At 51.9% G+C, this 16190-nt stretch overlaps 1 protein-coding gene across 1 annotated transcript in view; it reads left to right on the top strand.

The window, feature by feature from the left end:
- ZNF536 (zinc finger protein 536) overlaps positions 1–16190 on the top strand; it is a 314215-nt gene that overhangs the window by 171254 nt on the left and 126771 nt on the right. The gene's annotated exons all lie outside the window — the stretch shown is intronic.

Genomic DNA, 16190 nt, shown 5'->3' with positions numbered 1-16190 from the left:
ATGATCGTGGGACCTTTCCACGTCTAATCTATGAATGGATGTCTGTGACTTTAATGCACCTGTTGAAATGCACTTGTTGAAGAAAGGAAAGGAGAGAAGGAAGAAAGGAAGGGAGAGGGGGAGGGAGGGAAGGAAAATGGAAGGGGGTAATTCTTAAGCTCTGAATTCTGATGTTACTTTGAGCACAGAGCAGAACTCAGGAAGCTGGGCTTGGTTCATAATTTAAATTGATATATTTCTTTTCCCCTCTCCTTCCCTAATTCGCTAAGAGCTGGATCAAGCAGTCAGAAATATTTTTTTTGGAATTGTCAAAAATCACTAAATGGATTTCTGACAGCTCAAAAAAATATTGACAGTTCCTTATGCTGAATGATTCACAAGGCCCCATTAACCAGCACCCCCAGATCTATTTTTATCCACATACAATTCGTTACTTTCGAAGCAGTTAAAAACAGTGTTTAAAAGAAGGAGAAAAGGGTTTTATGTCAGTCCAATTTTTCCCCCCCTTTCTTTTTCTGGGGGACCAATGTTTAAATCTTTTTTTAAAATTTCATTGTTGTTTTAAGTTTGTGACTTTCCTTCTTTTGTTATTGTTTAGGGATTTTTTAAAAGTCTATTTTCAGTTCTTTCAAACACCTATGTAGGACCACAGTTCCTGCCAGGAATCTGTGCATCAGAAAAGATCAAAACCTGGCATGTTCCTAAGCTCATTCTTATTGAAATGAGCTCATATTACCCCTATTAATTTTCCCATCTTCCTATCAATGCTGGAGGAAGGCTTGCCTGCCTTGGAGGAGCTTGCCCGCTGGTGTCCTTTTGCACAGGGTGAGGGTGGAAGGGAAGGCAGCATCAGGGAGCCTGCTGTCTAATGAGCCTGGTCCTCTGAATGGCAGGACCAGGGCACTGTTAGGCACTTCTCGCCCCCTCCCAAAATAGCAGCTCACTGCTCTCCCCTGACAGCTCCAGGGGATGTGCAAAAAACTTTGCTTAGTTAACCTTTCAGCCATGGGGCCACAGATCCTGGAGTATGTGTTGTGGCCCCTCGCCGGAAAGGGGAATGAGGACCCTCAGGCCGGTCAGGTCAAAACCAGGCATCGTGGTTGCCCCTTCAGGTCAGGGACCATGCCCTCCTGCTCTCCTTTGCACTTGTGGGAAGACACCAAAAAAAAAAAACCCAAAAAACAAAAAACAAAAACCCCCACAAAACTCTAGCTGTAAACTGCCTACTTTTAGCGAGCACAAGTTCTGCCTTTCATTTGGGCCTCATTGCTCCTTTATCCTCTTGCTTGAGCTTGGAAGCAGGCAGGGAAGGCCTTTCCCTGGCTCTTGAGCCTGTGTGGGGTGGGGCAGAGGCACCATCCTCTTGCCTCCAGGATGAGCCTGGCCCTGTGCAGCGTTCACTCGCCACTCCCGGACCTGTCCCGCCATAATCTAAATCCTCTTCTTATTTTCTTACCGGCTGCTGTGTGTCCCAGGATGCAGGAGGGCCAGGCATAGGCATCCTTCCTAGGAGGCGATATCTGGAGGGAAAACTGAAGCCCCACTGGGCACAGAATGGGCATTTGGGGGCGTTTTTTCTCACAGTCCAGCTCACTGTCTTTCTAACATTGCAGAAGCACAAATGATAGCTGAACACTTCAAACCGCCCTTGGCTTGACTTTGCAAGAGTGAAAATGATATTGGCACAAGGAATCAAATATTCCTGATTTTGTTTCCCTCTTCTCTGCTCCACGCAAAGTGGATGTGGATTTCCAAACAGAACCCTCAGCCTGATACCTGGTTTCCTCCAGAAGCTGGGCTTGGCCAAACCAAAGAATTATTCCGGTATTTCTCATCTCAAGAGAGTTTGTCTAGTTAGTAAACCCAAATCCCCACTTTGATGCCCCTAGAAACAGGCTTGTAAGGGGAGCTAATGTCCGTCTGTTTCTCTTCTCGTGGGATGTAAAAGTGTTTGAAGAAGCATCAGTAAAAATCTTGTTCGGATCACACAGACTCCCCCCCAGAGCTCAGCCGCAGCTCTGACACATGCTGGTGAGTTGAAGGAGGTGGTGTCTAACCCTAAAGCCTGTAGGTGATACTGCTGTTGTAGGCTCTGCTTCCCTAATTCTGCATGCCTGCTGCCTAACTGTTAAAACCCTGGTCTTACATTCCTTGGTGTCCCGGGCCCGGGTTCCTTGGCTAGTGAGTGCTGCCCATTCCTAGCCAGTGTGTTTCTAACTCTGGTTCAGAAAAGAGATTTGAAGAGAGGGGCCAACCCAGCCTGTTGGGCAGGAGAGCCCTGTTGCACGTGCCAATGTTCAGAGCCTGTGCGTGAACTTTCCAAAGGTCCTTCCATAGGCAGTAGAGCATTCACCTGTCAGAGATGTATCGCAGAAGATCCCAAAGAGGAGCCATCTTGGATTAAGCTGGAGGACATACACTGTTGCTTCTAGAGTGGGTCAGATCCCACTACGGGCCTGATTTCATTAGGCGAAATCCCACTCCAATTAAAGCTTCCATTTCTTGAGGTGTCTTTCAGACCCCAGGCATAGCCCACATTTCTTTATTCTGCTGAAGAACATGACATGCAAGGTCATTGAGTGCCATTGAAGAAGTTGGATGTGCCCTCGGGTTTGTTGGAATGGATTTGACCTTGGTCCTGTAATGGGACAGAAGCCGCACGAGTACTTAATTAGGAAGTAAGGGCAGCCTGGAGCAGTGCTCACAGCCACTGATAGGACAAGGCAGGCAATCCCCTTGTCCAGTCTGAAAAACTTTGATGAACTGGTGGGTCAGCCAGCAGCTTGGGGTCGGAGAGCATGGGAGGCACGGGCTTTTGTGTGCCCCAGACAGCACAGAGGTCCATCTGCACAGCTCCTGGAGGGCTGGCTGCATGGCAAGTTTACAGAGCATGTTTCACCCCAGTTTGTGGATTTGGAAACCAACCAGATCACCCTTACTCTTTGCCTTTCAAACCTGAGACAGATGGCTGGGGGTCATTGTGTGTTGAGTCTCGCAAGCAGAGTTGGCTCTGTATCTTTTGGTGAGCCCAGCGGTAGGGTTGATGGGAAGCATTAAAGAGAAAGGCAGTGAGAAGAGCATGACCCCCTTTGCCCTTCGAAGCTCTGGAGTGACCAGCATGCAGGGAAGCCAGGCTGAGCGAGGAGACTCCACTAGCATGTCTATCATGGGCACGAGCCCTCGCACAGTAGCTCCGGGACCGAGGCACCCGCCGGGCCCCAGGGGAAGCTAGTGGGAAGGCAGGGCCATTAGCAACAAAGGTCCCAGTAGTCCCAATTTATTATTCGTAGGTTACTGGGAAACTGGCTTCCCTAACCCAAATTATGCCTGACACTAAGGGTTCCTTGGGCTTAAGACCCCTCCCTAAAAAAAAACAAACAAACACGGAGTCCATTGAAACCTCTTCACATCATCTATTCTGAGATGTGTGATAAAATGAACCAGAACATCCAAGTTGAACGCTCTTAAAATGTGACTTCTGTCCTCCGAAAACCTCACTGATTTCCAGCCTGGACAGTCTGAAAATATGCACCATTTACCGGCTACACAGTCTAAAGTAGGGGTTGGCAACTATTTTCTTCAAGGGCCAGAGGGGAAATAAGTTAGGATTGCAGGCAGTGTGGTCTCGGTCACGGCCATTCGACCCTGCCCTATAGTGCCGGAGGGACCATAAATGATAATGAAACAAATAGGCGTGGCTGTGTTCCAATAAAACTTTATTTACTAAAGCAGGCAATGAGCTGGACTTGGCCCACGTCTGCCGGGTCACCCCCGGCTCTCCTGTAAAGAAGGATGTGCTGCTGTGTCGTCCCTAGAGAGGACACGTGGGACCCTGTGTGCCTCACTGGCTGGGGAGATGATGCAGGGAAGGCCCAGGACTGCAGATCCGGGGCTCCACCTGTTGCCCCGTGATGCAAAGCCAGAGACACAAAAGAGACTTTCCCAGGAGAGAGGGCTTGTAGACCCAGATGGCCCGGTATACCTGCTCCTGGAAGGCCACCTCTCTGCTTGTTGCACTAAAGACTTGCAGGAGAAGACCCCTCAGCGGCTCACGGCAGTTCCAGAGTCTCCCCGGTCACGGCCAGCCTAGGCAGAGGAGGGTGAAGCAGGAGCTCTGTCTTGGCTCAGAGGTGTCATTCAGACTCCAGGCATAGCCCACTGTGGCAGCCTCAGTTTCCGCACTGGTGGGCAGAAGTGGAAGGATGAAACCAGACGATGGATGTAAAGGAGCTTGGATAAATGGTTCTCAGTTGACTTGGTGTTTTATAGTGGGAATGAATGTCCACGTGGGGTTGGCGCAAGAGAATGGTGCCAATGTCCAAATGACTATTTTTTAAAGATTTATTTATTTATTTGAGAGAGAGAGAGAGCAAGCACAGAGGCAAGGGGCAGAGCGAGAGGGAGAGAGAAATTCAAGCAGACTCCGTGCTGAGCGTGGACCCCAACGTGGGGCTCGATCCCACGACGCTGAGATCACGACCTGAGCCAAAAGAAATCAAGAGTCGGTTGCCTAACCGACTGCGCCACCCAGGTGCCCCAATGTCCAAATGACTTTTGGTTGCCAGGGTCCCTTTGGCACTAAGCAAGTACCAATCTCACTTTCCATCAAGGTCTTAGAGACATGTTTTACTTCCTCAAGTCTGCCATGGTAGGTTACGGATGGCTTTCTTGGGTATGTGGGAAATTCAACTTTCAAGGCAATTCTGGTGGCTGTGATGATATCTGTCACAGTGGCCCTGCCATTTCAGTGTCTACCCAATTCTGTGCCTTCCTGGTAGAAGGCAAGTGCTTCAGGGGGGAGGGAGTAAACCCCTCCAGCTCGGTGTTTGACCAAAAAATGGCTAAAGTCTGTGGTCAGTTAGGGAAGCCCAAGGGGGCCTTGGCCGGAACGTGTGGAAGCAGTGTGAGAACTTCCCGTGTGTGTGTGTGTATGTGTGTGTGTGTGTGTGTGTGAGAGGACACGCAAGCGTAGGCTATAGGTGCACAGCCCAGGGCATTTGGCACGTTTTTGGTCTGATGGATGATTCTAAGGTTGAAGGTGTGGCCTAGCAGCTGGCAGGTTCTAATGAAGAAAGGGGGTTAAGTTAGGTAAATGGCACAGAAAGGGAAGCACAAACCTAAACCCACCACGTGTATGGGAGCCTACGTTCAGTCAATGCCAAGGAGGGTGGTTAGCCTAGAAGACTCAGGGGGTCTCCATGGTAGGGCCTTGTTGTCTCTGGAGCTGCCATGCTTTATTTAAATCCAGATGAGCAATCATTCCTCCTCCTTGTCTCCTTTATGAGCTGGTTCTTGAAGGGCTTGGCTTGCAGAGACTGTCGATGAAGCACAACTTTGTACTCGTTTTCTCTGCCTGACTTGATCATTTGCAGATTGTTCTTTGACTTCCAGAGTCCAGCCCGCTCCCAGTAGCAGTGTGTGTCTAGGGTCCAATGTTGGACCCCAGTAGGGAGGACCATTTGGCTTGTGTTGAGGTCCAAGGGCAGATCCTTTAAGTTCACGCAGCTCACCACCCCATCCTGCCCGCCCCGTGCCCGCTGGCTGCCTCGCAGCTCGCTGCAGCCCTTGTCCCTTTGACTCTGGTGGGACAAAGGGTAGGTGCCGTCCCTTGGGGTCTCCTGCAGAAACCAGCACCCATGGACCGGCTCACCTCTTCTCTGGTCCAAAGCCTTACTGTGTGCACTGTGTTGATGAAGAGGCAGCCTCTTTGGATGGCAGCCTCTCTAAACTCTTTGGGCATTCTCCTCCTCCTCCCCGTCCCTCTTTTTAAATTAAATGGGAATGCCACTGACGTGATGTCGTTTGCACTGCAGGATGACAGAACTGTTGTGTGAATACCATTGTATTTGCCAAATGGTCCACTCGTCATTTCAGAACAAACAAATGGATGGTGTCTGTAAGTCGGCAAACACTGGTGACATTTAGCCTTGTTTATGTTCCTTTCCTTTTGCTGCATATTTTTGGCTCCAAAAGCTACTGTCTGAATCAACAGTGCCTCCGAAGCCGGAGAAAAGTCTGGTAGCTTTCATTTTGGTTTCTACATGCATATTCTCTTTGGACTGCTCGATACCTCCTGCCCAGGACCAAGCCTAGGGCGAGAGAAGACAGCAGCTGAGCTCTTTGGTTCAAAAAAATACGCACACAGACACACAGACACACATCTTTTTCTCCCCAGTAATGACTTAAGACCGGGAGGGAGGAAGGGAAGGATGAGAGAGGAGAGTGTTGTCAGCACAGACGCCCACATCCCCGGGGACATGCAGAGTCTCCTAGCCCGGCTGGCCGGCCACCGCCGTGTGGAGTAGCGACAGCGTGACCCCCTCGCTGTCTCGCGCCGAGCGCAGGGATCCCAGGCCTCAGCTTTGGCTTCTCCCTTCTCCGGCGACTGCCTCAGAGTGACGGTTGGCACCGACAGCCATGTAGCTGTAGGGCCACATCTTAGCTATGAAGGAATCCGGTTCTTTCTTTTTTATATTCAGATGTTGTGTGCAAAGCCCAGGTTTCAAATAAGTAGTAATTATCTCCTATTACTTAGCGCTGATCAACAGCACCTCTACGCCTAATTGCCAACCTGCTCTAATCACGTAGACTATTCTTGCTTTAGCCAGAGACGGAAGGACCAAATTTTATAAATATTGCTTTATTGTCACTACTCCATTAAACAATTAGGGAGTGTGGCCCTGTCCTTGCTTTCAAATGCCTCTCGCCTCCATGGTTTCTGGATTGTTTAATGAATCTGCACGTTTTCTTGCAGGTAAGTGACACCCCCTGTTCTAGTCGGTCCAGCTGGACTGGCCCTTGTCTGTTCGTGCTCCTCGGTGGCTATCTGCAGCTTGTTAATGGTGTAAAGTCAAGAGAAGACTGTATACACATATGTGTGTTGAATAAATAATTCTTATTGGCATAGGTATGTGTATACACACGGCACACCAACCTACAGTGTATCTAGGAGAGAATCAGGGAGGCTAAAAATACTGCCCCATATGTTCCTCCGTTAGTCATGGACCGCGAAGGCTTGGTAACTTGAACGAGAGAGAAAATTCCCTCAAAGTCGTGAATCCTGAGTGACAAATGCTGGTGGATTGGAGGTCCCTTCACCTGTGAAAAATCTGACTGGGGGCGGGGGGGTGGTCTGCTACACCAGCTCGCCAAGCTTCTGGAGCGGGCCCCGCGGGTCTTGTTGGCATTACTGCCTGTGTCCGATTGTCCTGTATTTTGTAACACTTTAGAAGAATACAGAAAAGTGAAGTCATTATCTTTCTCCATAGTATTTAAGCAGTACTATTGCTAGTTTAATATTGTGTCAGGTCGTCCTAATAACCGGGAACAGAGGACAGTGACATTCCAGTGAACAGCGCCTTGGCACCCACAACTTCAAATGTGGTGATGGAAGCAAAAATGTGGAGACTTGTGCTGGGTTATCGTGTGCTTCGGACTAGAGTATTGTTGACGTAATGAGAAGATTATATTAAGGTGTTCCTGGTAATGAAGGCATGTAAGTTCTAATAATTGTAGCTTTCTGAATACGTGTCAAACTATATCTCTAAGTGTGCTGTATGCTGAGTTACAAGTTAGGTCATTTATGAATGGAATGTAAAACAATACTAAAAATGCTTCAATAACTTATCTTGGTATTGCTAATAAAACAAAAGCTGTGAAACATTAGTGCACTTTTGAGTCATTATGTCAATTCCTTCCACAACACCCCACCATTGCCCTCCCCGCCCCCCCCCCAAGAGCCGCGCCCTCCCTGTTGGAAGACTCAGCAGGACATTCAGGGAATCCTGGTGGGCTGCCACCCCCTCCCCCACCCCCGGGCTGTTTGCTGGGCAGTTTGTTGCATTTTCCCACCCACCTTGAGGCAGGCCCCACAAGTAACGATTCCTAAACGTGCAAATGTCCAGGCATCTCCTGGTCTGGGGCAGGGGCTGTGGTGGGTGGGCCAGAGCCAGGCGACACGTGTGCAAGTCTCTGTACCAGTGACTCCGGGCACCGAGGCCCCACGACCGCTCCCGGGCCCCGTGCGTAGGGAGAACTGAGGCACGGAGCTTGCAGGCTGCCGTCCCCCCTCCCGGGTGTGGAAGAGACCGCCCGTGCCCGGCCTCCCGGCAGCAAACCTCGACATTTTCTTTTTTTTTTTTTTAAGATTTTATTTATTTATCTGAGAGAGAGAGAATGAGAGAGAGCACATGAGAGGGGGGAGGGTCAGAGGGAGAAGCAGACTCCCCGCCGAGCAGGGAGCCCGACGCGGGACTCGATCCCGGGACTCCAGGATCATGACCTGAGCCGAAGGCAGTCGCTTAACCAACTGAGCCACCCAGGCGCCCTCAACATTTTCTTTACATCCCGTGAAGGGTAGTTTCCAGTGGGAAGGCACTCGGCATCGCTGGAGTTGGGATATTTTTGTCCGCGGAGATTTTGCGCTTGTGCCTGTGTTTGCTGTCACACGCAGGCTTTGGCCCGGCCCGTGCCCCCCGCCCCAGGTCGCGGTGGGAGGGGCGGGGTACGGGAAGGAGGGAGTTTGCTTCCCCGATTTTGTTGCTTAGTTTTTTTTGTTCGTTAGCTGGACTTCATGCCCCTGCCACTCCGCCAGTGTCTCTAAGCCTTCCTGCCAGGGTCTGTTTTGGAAACTTCGGAATTCCGTGTACGTCCCAGCTCCCCGTTTAATGGGTCCTGTGGAGGAAAAGGTATTATCATCATCTGACAGAATCCCTACACTCCCAAGTAAATCAAGGGTCCCCTGTGGGAGGGGATGGAAGCCCAGGAACGTCCCCCTGAACAACCCTGGTCTTTGCCACGAGACAATCGTAGCACCTTGACCGCTTGGGACATTCCCTCCAGTTCAGACTGCAGACATTCCTGCAAACTGTTCGAGTCATCTCCACCCCAAAGGGGCCGTAGTACAGTCTCTCATTTGGGAGAAGAGGAGAGAAGGGAGAGATTCTGAGTCGTAGGGTACATGACGAAAGCCCCCAGGAAAGTCGTACATCTCGAAGAAGGTTGTCAGCTCCCTGTGCCCGCCACTGCCTCCTGATTCTGTTCCCGGGGAGCGGGGAATGCGCACTGTGGCTTCTGGTGGGAAACACGGTGGATCCCAAAATGCCCGGCCAAGGGAAAGCCAAGTGACCTGCGCCAGGCCCATGTGGCCAGCCCGAGCCCGGACAGAAAGGACTCCAGGAGGGCGTTGTCTTTATTTCTAGTGCCCCCCGAGTCTTTTCCCTGGGTTCTGGCCTCCTGTGTCACCTCGCCAGGCGTGCCGCGTCTCTGCGGGGAGTTGCTATCTTCCGTCCTGGTTTCAGAAGCCACAGGTGCAGCTCCCAGGTTGGGGCTCACCACCATTCACTCTGTATAGGCAGGGGGCACCCCTGCGGCCTCTCTGGACCAGTGCTTCAGGCCTGGGGACACGGGTGGGAGGAGAGGGGCCTCTGTGGAAGGCTGCCGGGCCTCCATGCCTCCGCTCGGGGTTGAGCATGTTGCCCCGGGCACTGTTCACCGTTTCCAGTAACTCTGCACGCTCCGGGAAGCCTCGCTGACCCCGCAGCCCCGGGCTGCCCAGCCAGTGGGGACTCAGGGAACCGGGGAGTGGCTGGGGGCCTTGGGTACAGAGGGAGTACTGCTGAAGGGGACAGATCGTCATGCTGTAAGTGGGAGGTCTCCTCAGGCGGCTCATTCCTGTGTCTGCTGTCTTCTCTTCCTCCCCGGGGCCATTCCCTAACGGGGTCTCTACCCATCTCCGCCTCTAAGGCAGGGAGTCTTTCCTGAGTCGCTCCCCAGTGGAGACTTCTCAAGCTTAGAGGGGACCTTTGTGGATTCTCCTCCTCCCGCTTTTATGAACTGAGTCCCAGCCTCCTCCCACCTCTCATTTCTCGGCAACCCCCTGCTTCCCAACCACCTGCCCCTCCTTCCTGCCTGGGGGAAGAACTCCCTTCCCACCCAGTGAGCGAGAGTTGTTGGGAACATCCTGTGTGCTGTGATCGAGCTGGGGGGATTCAGGCCTCGGGCACCAGCGGATTGTGTATCAGAGCACTGTGTGGGGTCTGCACTGCTGTCTTGTCTACCACCCCACAAGCCCACACGGGATTATAACAGACCCCACCTGCTTGGACTCCGGTGGGGGGACCCACAAGCATCACCTCCCGGATCTGCCCTTGATCCTTTCCAAGCAGGGCTGGCCCACTGATCTGAGGTGGACAGGAGAACCCACCCCCCTGCCAGGGAGGTGATACTGGAGTTTGAAGGAGGTAACGGGCTTAGGGTGGGGTACCCCAGGAAGGGAAAGGTGCTCTGCAGCTTATGATAGGACAGAGTCCTCGGATCTCCTGCTTCATCCTCACATGTTGGGAAATATGTTTGCTTTGATGAAATTCAGATATTCTGGTGGCGGGGGGTAAAATTTGGGAGATGGTTATTGCTCACGTGGAGTCACTCTTTCCCAGAGACGTCACGATGACTGAATTATATTCTGAAGTATGCAACCTCACACAGGCAGCCTTGTCTCCGCAGGAGCGGATTCCGCCTCTTGAGCAAACAGTGTGCATTTTCAAGGTTAAAGTTGGGGAGCTCTGCAAAGCTGTTTCATTAGCCAAAACACCCATTTGTGCGCCCAGCCACTGGCTGGCTTTCTGACGAGTTGATCTCTCGCGCTTGTTGTGGAATTGTCCAGACACACCCATCCAATCGTAACCTGCTGCTCACAAGGTTAAGTTTACTTTTTGAACTTCTCTTGTTGTCAAATTAATATAATATGCTCTCAATTATCCACATAAAAGGAGAAAGGCAACCAAGCAGGGAAAGTAAATTTGCAATTAATTTCCTAAATTACTGCTCTTTTTATATGATGGACAAGTCGCTTTTCTCTGACTTGGACTCAGGTGTTCTGTGGGTCCTGGGGGGAGTGCCGGGGCAGGCCCCGAGAACAGGCTACTCCGAGGTGTTCTCCACACCTGGGGCAGGGCTGGAGGCAGATGTTTTGTGGGCAGGGTTTGGAGTAGGGGTTTGGAGTATGTTGGGCTCTTGTCAAGGAGAGAGTCCATCCATTCATCTTCTCGGTCTTCCAAGATCCCATTGGTGACCTAGTTGGCCCTAAGATAAGAATGTGGGTGGAGGTAGTGTATGTGGGAGGAGCTCCCAAGAGCCATGGGTGAGGGAGCCACGAGGGAGGGGAGGAAACTGCTCTGTTTGTATTAACTGCTCGGGCACTGGGTGCAGTCCTTCCCGCGATCCTCTAGGATTCTGTGTGGAGCTCATCTCAGAATTGCCCCACAGAGGGCGCCTGGGTGGCTCAGTAGTTAAGCTTCTGCCTTCAGCTCAGGTCATAATCCGGGGTCCTGGGATCGAGCCCCGCATCGGGCTCCCTGCTCTGCGGGAAGCCTGCTTCTCTCTCTCTCCCACTCCCCCTGCTTGTGTTCCTGCTCTCGCTATCTCTCTCTGTCAAATAAATAAATAAAATCTTAAAAAAAAAAAATTGCCCACAGAGGGCTGAAGGAGCTAGGGTATTTATCCCAGCTGGGGTATTTAGTTAAGGGTCACTGCAGCCCTCTCAATGACCGAGCAGTCTTCTTATGTGCAGAGAGAAACAAGAGTCTGTTGGCATGCCAAGGAACTGGAAGAGAAGCCGTTGGGCACCAATGACGTCTGCCACAAGTGGGAACCCCTTGGCCCCAAAGTTTTTCCACCCTTGGTGCACTGCAAAAGGCCACCAAGGATGAGGACTGATACTCATTCCATGATTCCCTGTGGGAAGTGAACTGTGGGTTTTAAATATTGAGAAGTCTCCGCTTAGACACAAGTTTACTGGAGGCCAGATGGGAGGGCTGCTCTGGGGGTCAGGAGACCAGGCGTCTACCAGCAGTCGAGCTCCAAGGAGCTTCAACAACTCATCCTTTTATTTGGACACCATTTCCCCACTGGTGAAAGGAAGGGTGACTGCCAGTCCCCTCAGTAACCTCCTGGGTCTCAAACTCTGGCTTTCATGATCCTTTCTAGACCTGACTTTTCAGGTGACCCTGTAGGACCCCATCAGCCCTAGAGTTCCTGTGAATGCTCACTTCAGCAGGGCCCTGGATGTGGGAACCCAGCTGGTGTTCCCACAAGTGCATGAACATGTGGGATTTCAGTTTGGCCAAGACCATTTACTGTTTGAGGGCATGGGACATGTGAGTACTCGCCTCCTCTTGAAGACATTTTTCTTAAATCATAAGAAGAGAATTGAGGAACTTGTCATTTATGTATTTTTTTTTAAAGAGGGAGTCAATACAACTGGAATTTTGAGTTCATGGTAGTGCAAGAAAAACTGATTATCTGACTTTTTTTCCTTTTCAATTTTCAACCTCTTGTGTTCACAGCAGAGCTTGAGAGGATGGTATTTTTCATGATTAAGTTTTCTTCAAGCACATTCCAGATACCAGTTTGATAATCTAGTGTGTCCCTCCTAGGACAGTAGTTCCTCTTGGGAGCCTCCAACTCCCACCCAACAGGTAGAGGGAGAGGAAGGTAGTACCAAGAGACAGGGGTGCATGTCAGAATCGGTCATGCATGCATGGGTCATGGGGACAGCACATATCCTCCTCCATGTCTGGGGCCTTATCTACTCTTCCATCCTCAGAGTTCTCTTGGCCACTCAAAGTCGCTGTTGGATAACAAGCCACCCCCCCCAACTTGGGACGGTATGTGTTATCTCTAAGTCGGAACCCCTCAGATCCTTGGCTTTTTGTTTTCAACTGAATATGGCCTCAGTTGATGGCCTCAGTTTTGTCTTCCCCCAAATGGCAGACATATGCACGCTCAAGAGAATAAAATGAATATGAGTGAGTAACTTGGACATTGGCAAGTCACCCACATTTCAATTATTTTAGGACTTTTGCTGCTATGCGGGACCCAGGCAGAGCTCCCATGGAAACTCGGGACTCACAAGACTTTGGCAAGTGGGTAGAGAATCTGGGTAGGGTATTGCAAGGTATGGTATCCCCCTTCCTTGCCATTCTGTACTCACCATTGTCTAAAGAGCTGAATTGGGAGTCCTCCCATCCCAGAGTGGACACCTCCCCAGAGGAGCCTATGTGAAGATTCAGATTCCATTCCTAGGATGTGCAGAAATCATCCCTGTTGGCTCCAATTGAACTATCTTTCCTGTTTTCTAATGCTACCAAGGATTTACAATTAGATTAAAAAAAAAAAAGATATCTAGTGGTCAATCAGTGGGAACAGGAGTCTTGTACCGATGGCTCTTGCTTTACATGAAAACTTTGGGCTTGATGTGTCGCCTCTAAATCACACTCAGGGCAATTAATTTGAAATCACAAGGGGGATTTTCTTGAGGACTTTGGGGTAAATGCCCTTGCAGAGTGGGTAGTCGGCGCGTTTCATTTGTATAGGCTGAGTGCCTGGGTCTCCCTAGCGTTGGGCTGGGTTCATGAACTCCTCAGCTCTTTCTCAGGGCACGAGATGCAGGAGCTGGGTGATGAGGCAGGAGCGTGCAAGGTACACCGACCTCAGTGTCCTGGAACACACACGAGGGAGAGGGTCTTTGGATTTGGGGCCAGACATGAGGGACCCTCTCAGTGAGGGGGTGGGGGTGGGAGGGACTCCCGTGGGTCCAAAGCTTCCAGCGCCACCCCAGGCCTGACAGCCCCAGACAGCCAGAGAGCAGCTTGGGGCCTGCAGGCCTCGGTGCCCCCAGACTGGACACCACGCCCACTATGTCAGGTGTCCGTGGGAGAGTCTGGAGGGATGGGCGAGCCCCAGGGACTTGGGCCATGAGGTAGGGTGGGCAGAGAGCCAGAGGGACTGGGGGCCAAAAGGGCCAGATGATGAGAGAGGGTACAAAGAAAACAGAAATTGGGCCTGGTAGACAAGTGAATGAAGCCGAAGCTAAGAGGAGAGAACAGCAGTACAGAGTAGAAGCAAAAGATAGAGAAAGCACCTGGAGGGGAGGGCAGAGGGAGGAAAGCCATGAGAAAGTGGGGGAAGAGGACCCAGCAGACTCTGAGCCGGTCTGGCCCGGAGGGAGAAACCTCTGGGCAGCCGCCTGGGCTCCCAGGAGGCGCCGTGCCCGTCTGAAGGGCCTGGCTACGGGGTGGGGGGTGCTTACGGCTCTTGTGGGAACACTGAGGGGGTTTAAGGGGTTGGTGGAGGCCTGGCTTCCCAGCACATCCCCCTCCCTGTGCTCCCTGCCGCCAGTTTCAGGAGGAAATGCTGCAGCTTAATCAGAATTATTTACAAGATAATGGTCCATTGTTTGCACTAAGACAGATGTTGTCTGTGGGAACTTTGTGTTTTATGCTCCTTCCCCTGCTCTGCCTTCGCTGGGTGCAGATGGGATCGAAGTAATGTGAGTTATTATTCCAAGGACTGGAAATTCGAGGCGCCTTCATCCCCGCCTGGGCTCGGCCGGGCAAGCGAGCCGGGCTGGCCCCGGCCGGGGTGGCTGGCAGGGAGGACGGGTCCCTGCAGGCTGCGGGCCGGGCGGGGCCTCTGGTCCTCCTCACAGCCCCGCCAAGCAGCCTGTGATTAAGAAGGTCTTGTTTCCTTGAGGGGCGGGCCGGTGCAATTGCCTTGTCTGGTGGACAGGAAGGGCGCACTCTGATTAAGATGCACTTGCTATTTGTTGAGTCGAGAGGTCATCACTGACATCGCAAATGAGGGTGGCCATCTGGCCCTCTGCTTGCCAAAAGGAAAGAGCGGGCCCTCTGGGGTGGGGGCTTGGAGCCTGCTTACCCTCTCACTTTTTTTTTTTTTTGAACTTATGAGAGAGCTTGTCCTTGGTCCTCTGGGGTGACTTAACTTAGGGGCCAGCTCTGGATTTGTGACACCATCCTTCCTCCAAATGAATGCCGGTTTCACCGCCCCAGCCAGGTGCTTGTCCCAAACAAGGAGAGATGGGGCAGGGTCTCCACCTGCTCCAGATTGGCTGCCGGCCTCGCCCTCGAGGCAGGTGGGCCATCCCAGTGTGCCCCCTTCATGTGAAGCCCCTTCTGTGACACTGTCCAGCCACCAGCCTCACCAGCCATCCCTGCAGAGCCTAGTTCACCTGGTCATCAGAGTCCGCCTTCTGAAGGAGGAAACTGAGACCAAAGGATATTGGGCGACTTGCCCATTTTCTACTCAATGGAGAAGCCTCCCAGCGCAAGTCGGGACCCTGCCCCCCTTCTAGGAGTCCTCTGAACCTCAGTGCGGCCAGCTGTGGCCGGGGTGCCAGGGGAGCTGCCCCCAGCCGCGGGGAGGGGGATGCGGTGAGATGCACCTGTTCCGGGCTGAGGGCTGGTCCTGGCAAAGAGCACACGCCCATTACCCAGTAGCAGTTAGTAGTACCAGCTGCATGATACCGCCTTCACCATGCATTGCATTTCCAGTATCAGACTGTGACCATACAAAAAAATCCAAGTGCTAGAATACCACATTTGGAGGAGTAGAAAAGAGGACACTTTCGTGGCAACCAAGCGACATCAGACCTGCTAGCTGGACAGCGTCAAGGAAAAGTCAGAGGGCCATCACTCCTAACCCTGCCCCCAGCCCTGGATGCCTTCAAGAAGTTTCCCCCAAATGGGTTACTACCCTGAGGGTTCGTCCCATTCAAGACCCAGCATGCTGGCGCTAGTGTTTAAGGAAGATGACTCTTCCCCTGTAATCTCCCCATGCCCAGGGAATGACCCCCTTATCTTCAGCAGCAGGATCTGATCCTCCCGGCCATTCCTCCATCTGCCAAGGTTATTTTTAAATAATAATTACTTACTATGTGCCAGGGCCAACTCCCGTTCTAAGTGCCTTATGGAGGGTAGTAGAGATGATATTCTTTTATTTAATTTTCATAAAACTCCCACGAGGCAGATGTTAGTTCTAACTCTCCCCATCTGACATGAGGGGAGGTGGAGGCACAGAGAGGCTGCCTCACTCACCCAGGGTGGTCCAGCGAGCGTGTCAGGACGCTGAGACTCAAGGGCAGTGGACATCCCCAAGCGTGACCCTTGTCAGTGGCCGGTGCTCGCCCACGCTTGTCCTCCTGGTTGGAGATGCATCGAAAAGGAACAACGCAACCAAGAAATATAAAAAAATAGCTCGTTCCTGCCAACCCCAGCTCTGGGTCCTGGGAAAGGATGGGGGCAACTGCAGGCAGAGATTCCAGTCACAGACAGAACCTGGGGCTTGTCCCCCAGGAACAGGCAGCACAGGGTGCTGGGGTGGGCTCAGGCGAC

Source organism: Mirounga leonina, unplaced genomic scaffold (assembly GCF_011800145.1).
Source record: "Mirounga leonina isolate KUSES-001 unplaced genomic scaffold, KU_Mleo_1.0 Mir_177, whole genome shotgun sequence".
Taxonomy (NCBI): domain Eukaryota; kingdom Metazoa; phylum Chordata; class Mammalia; order Carnivora; family Phocidae; genus Mirounga; species Mirounga leonina.
This window is presented reverse-complemented; position numbering and strand designations above follow the sequence as displayed.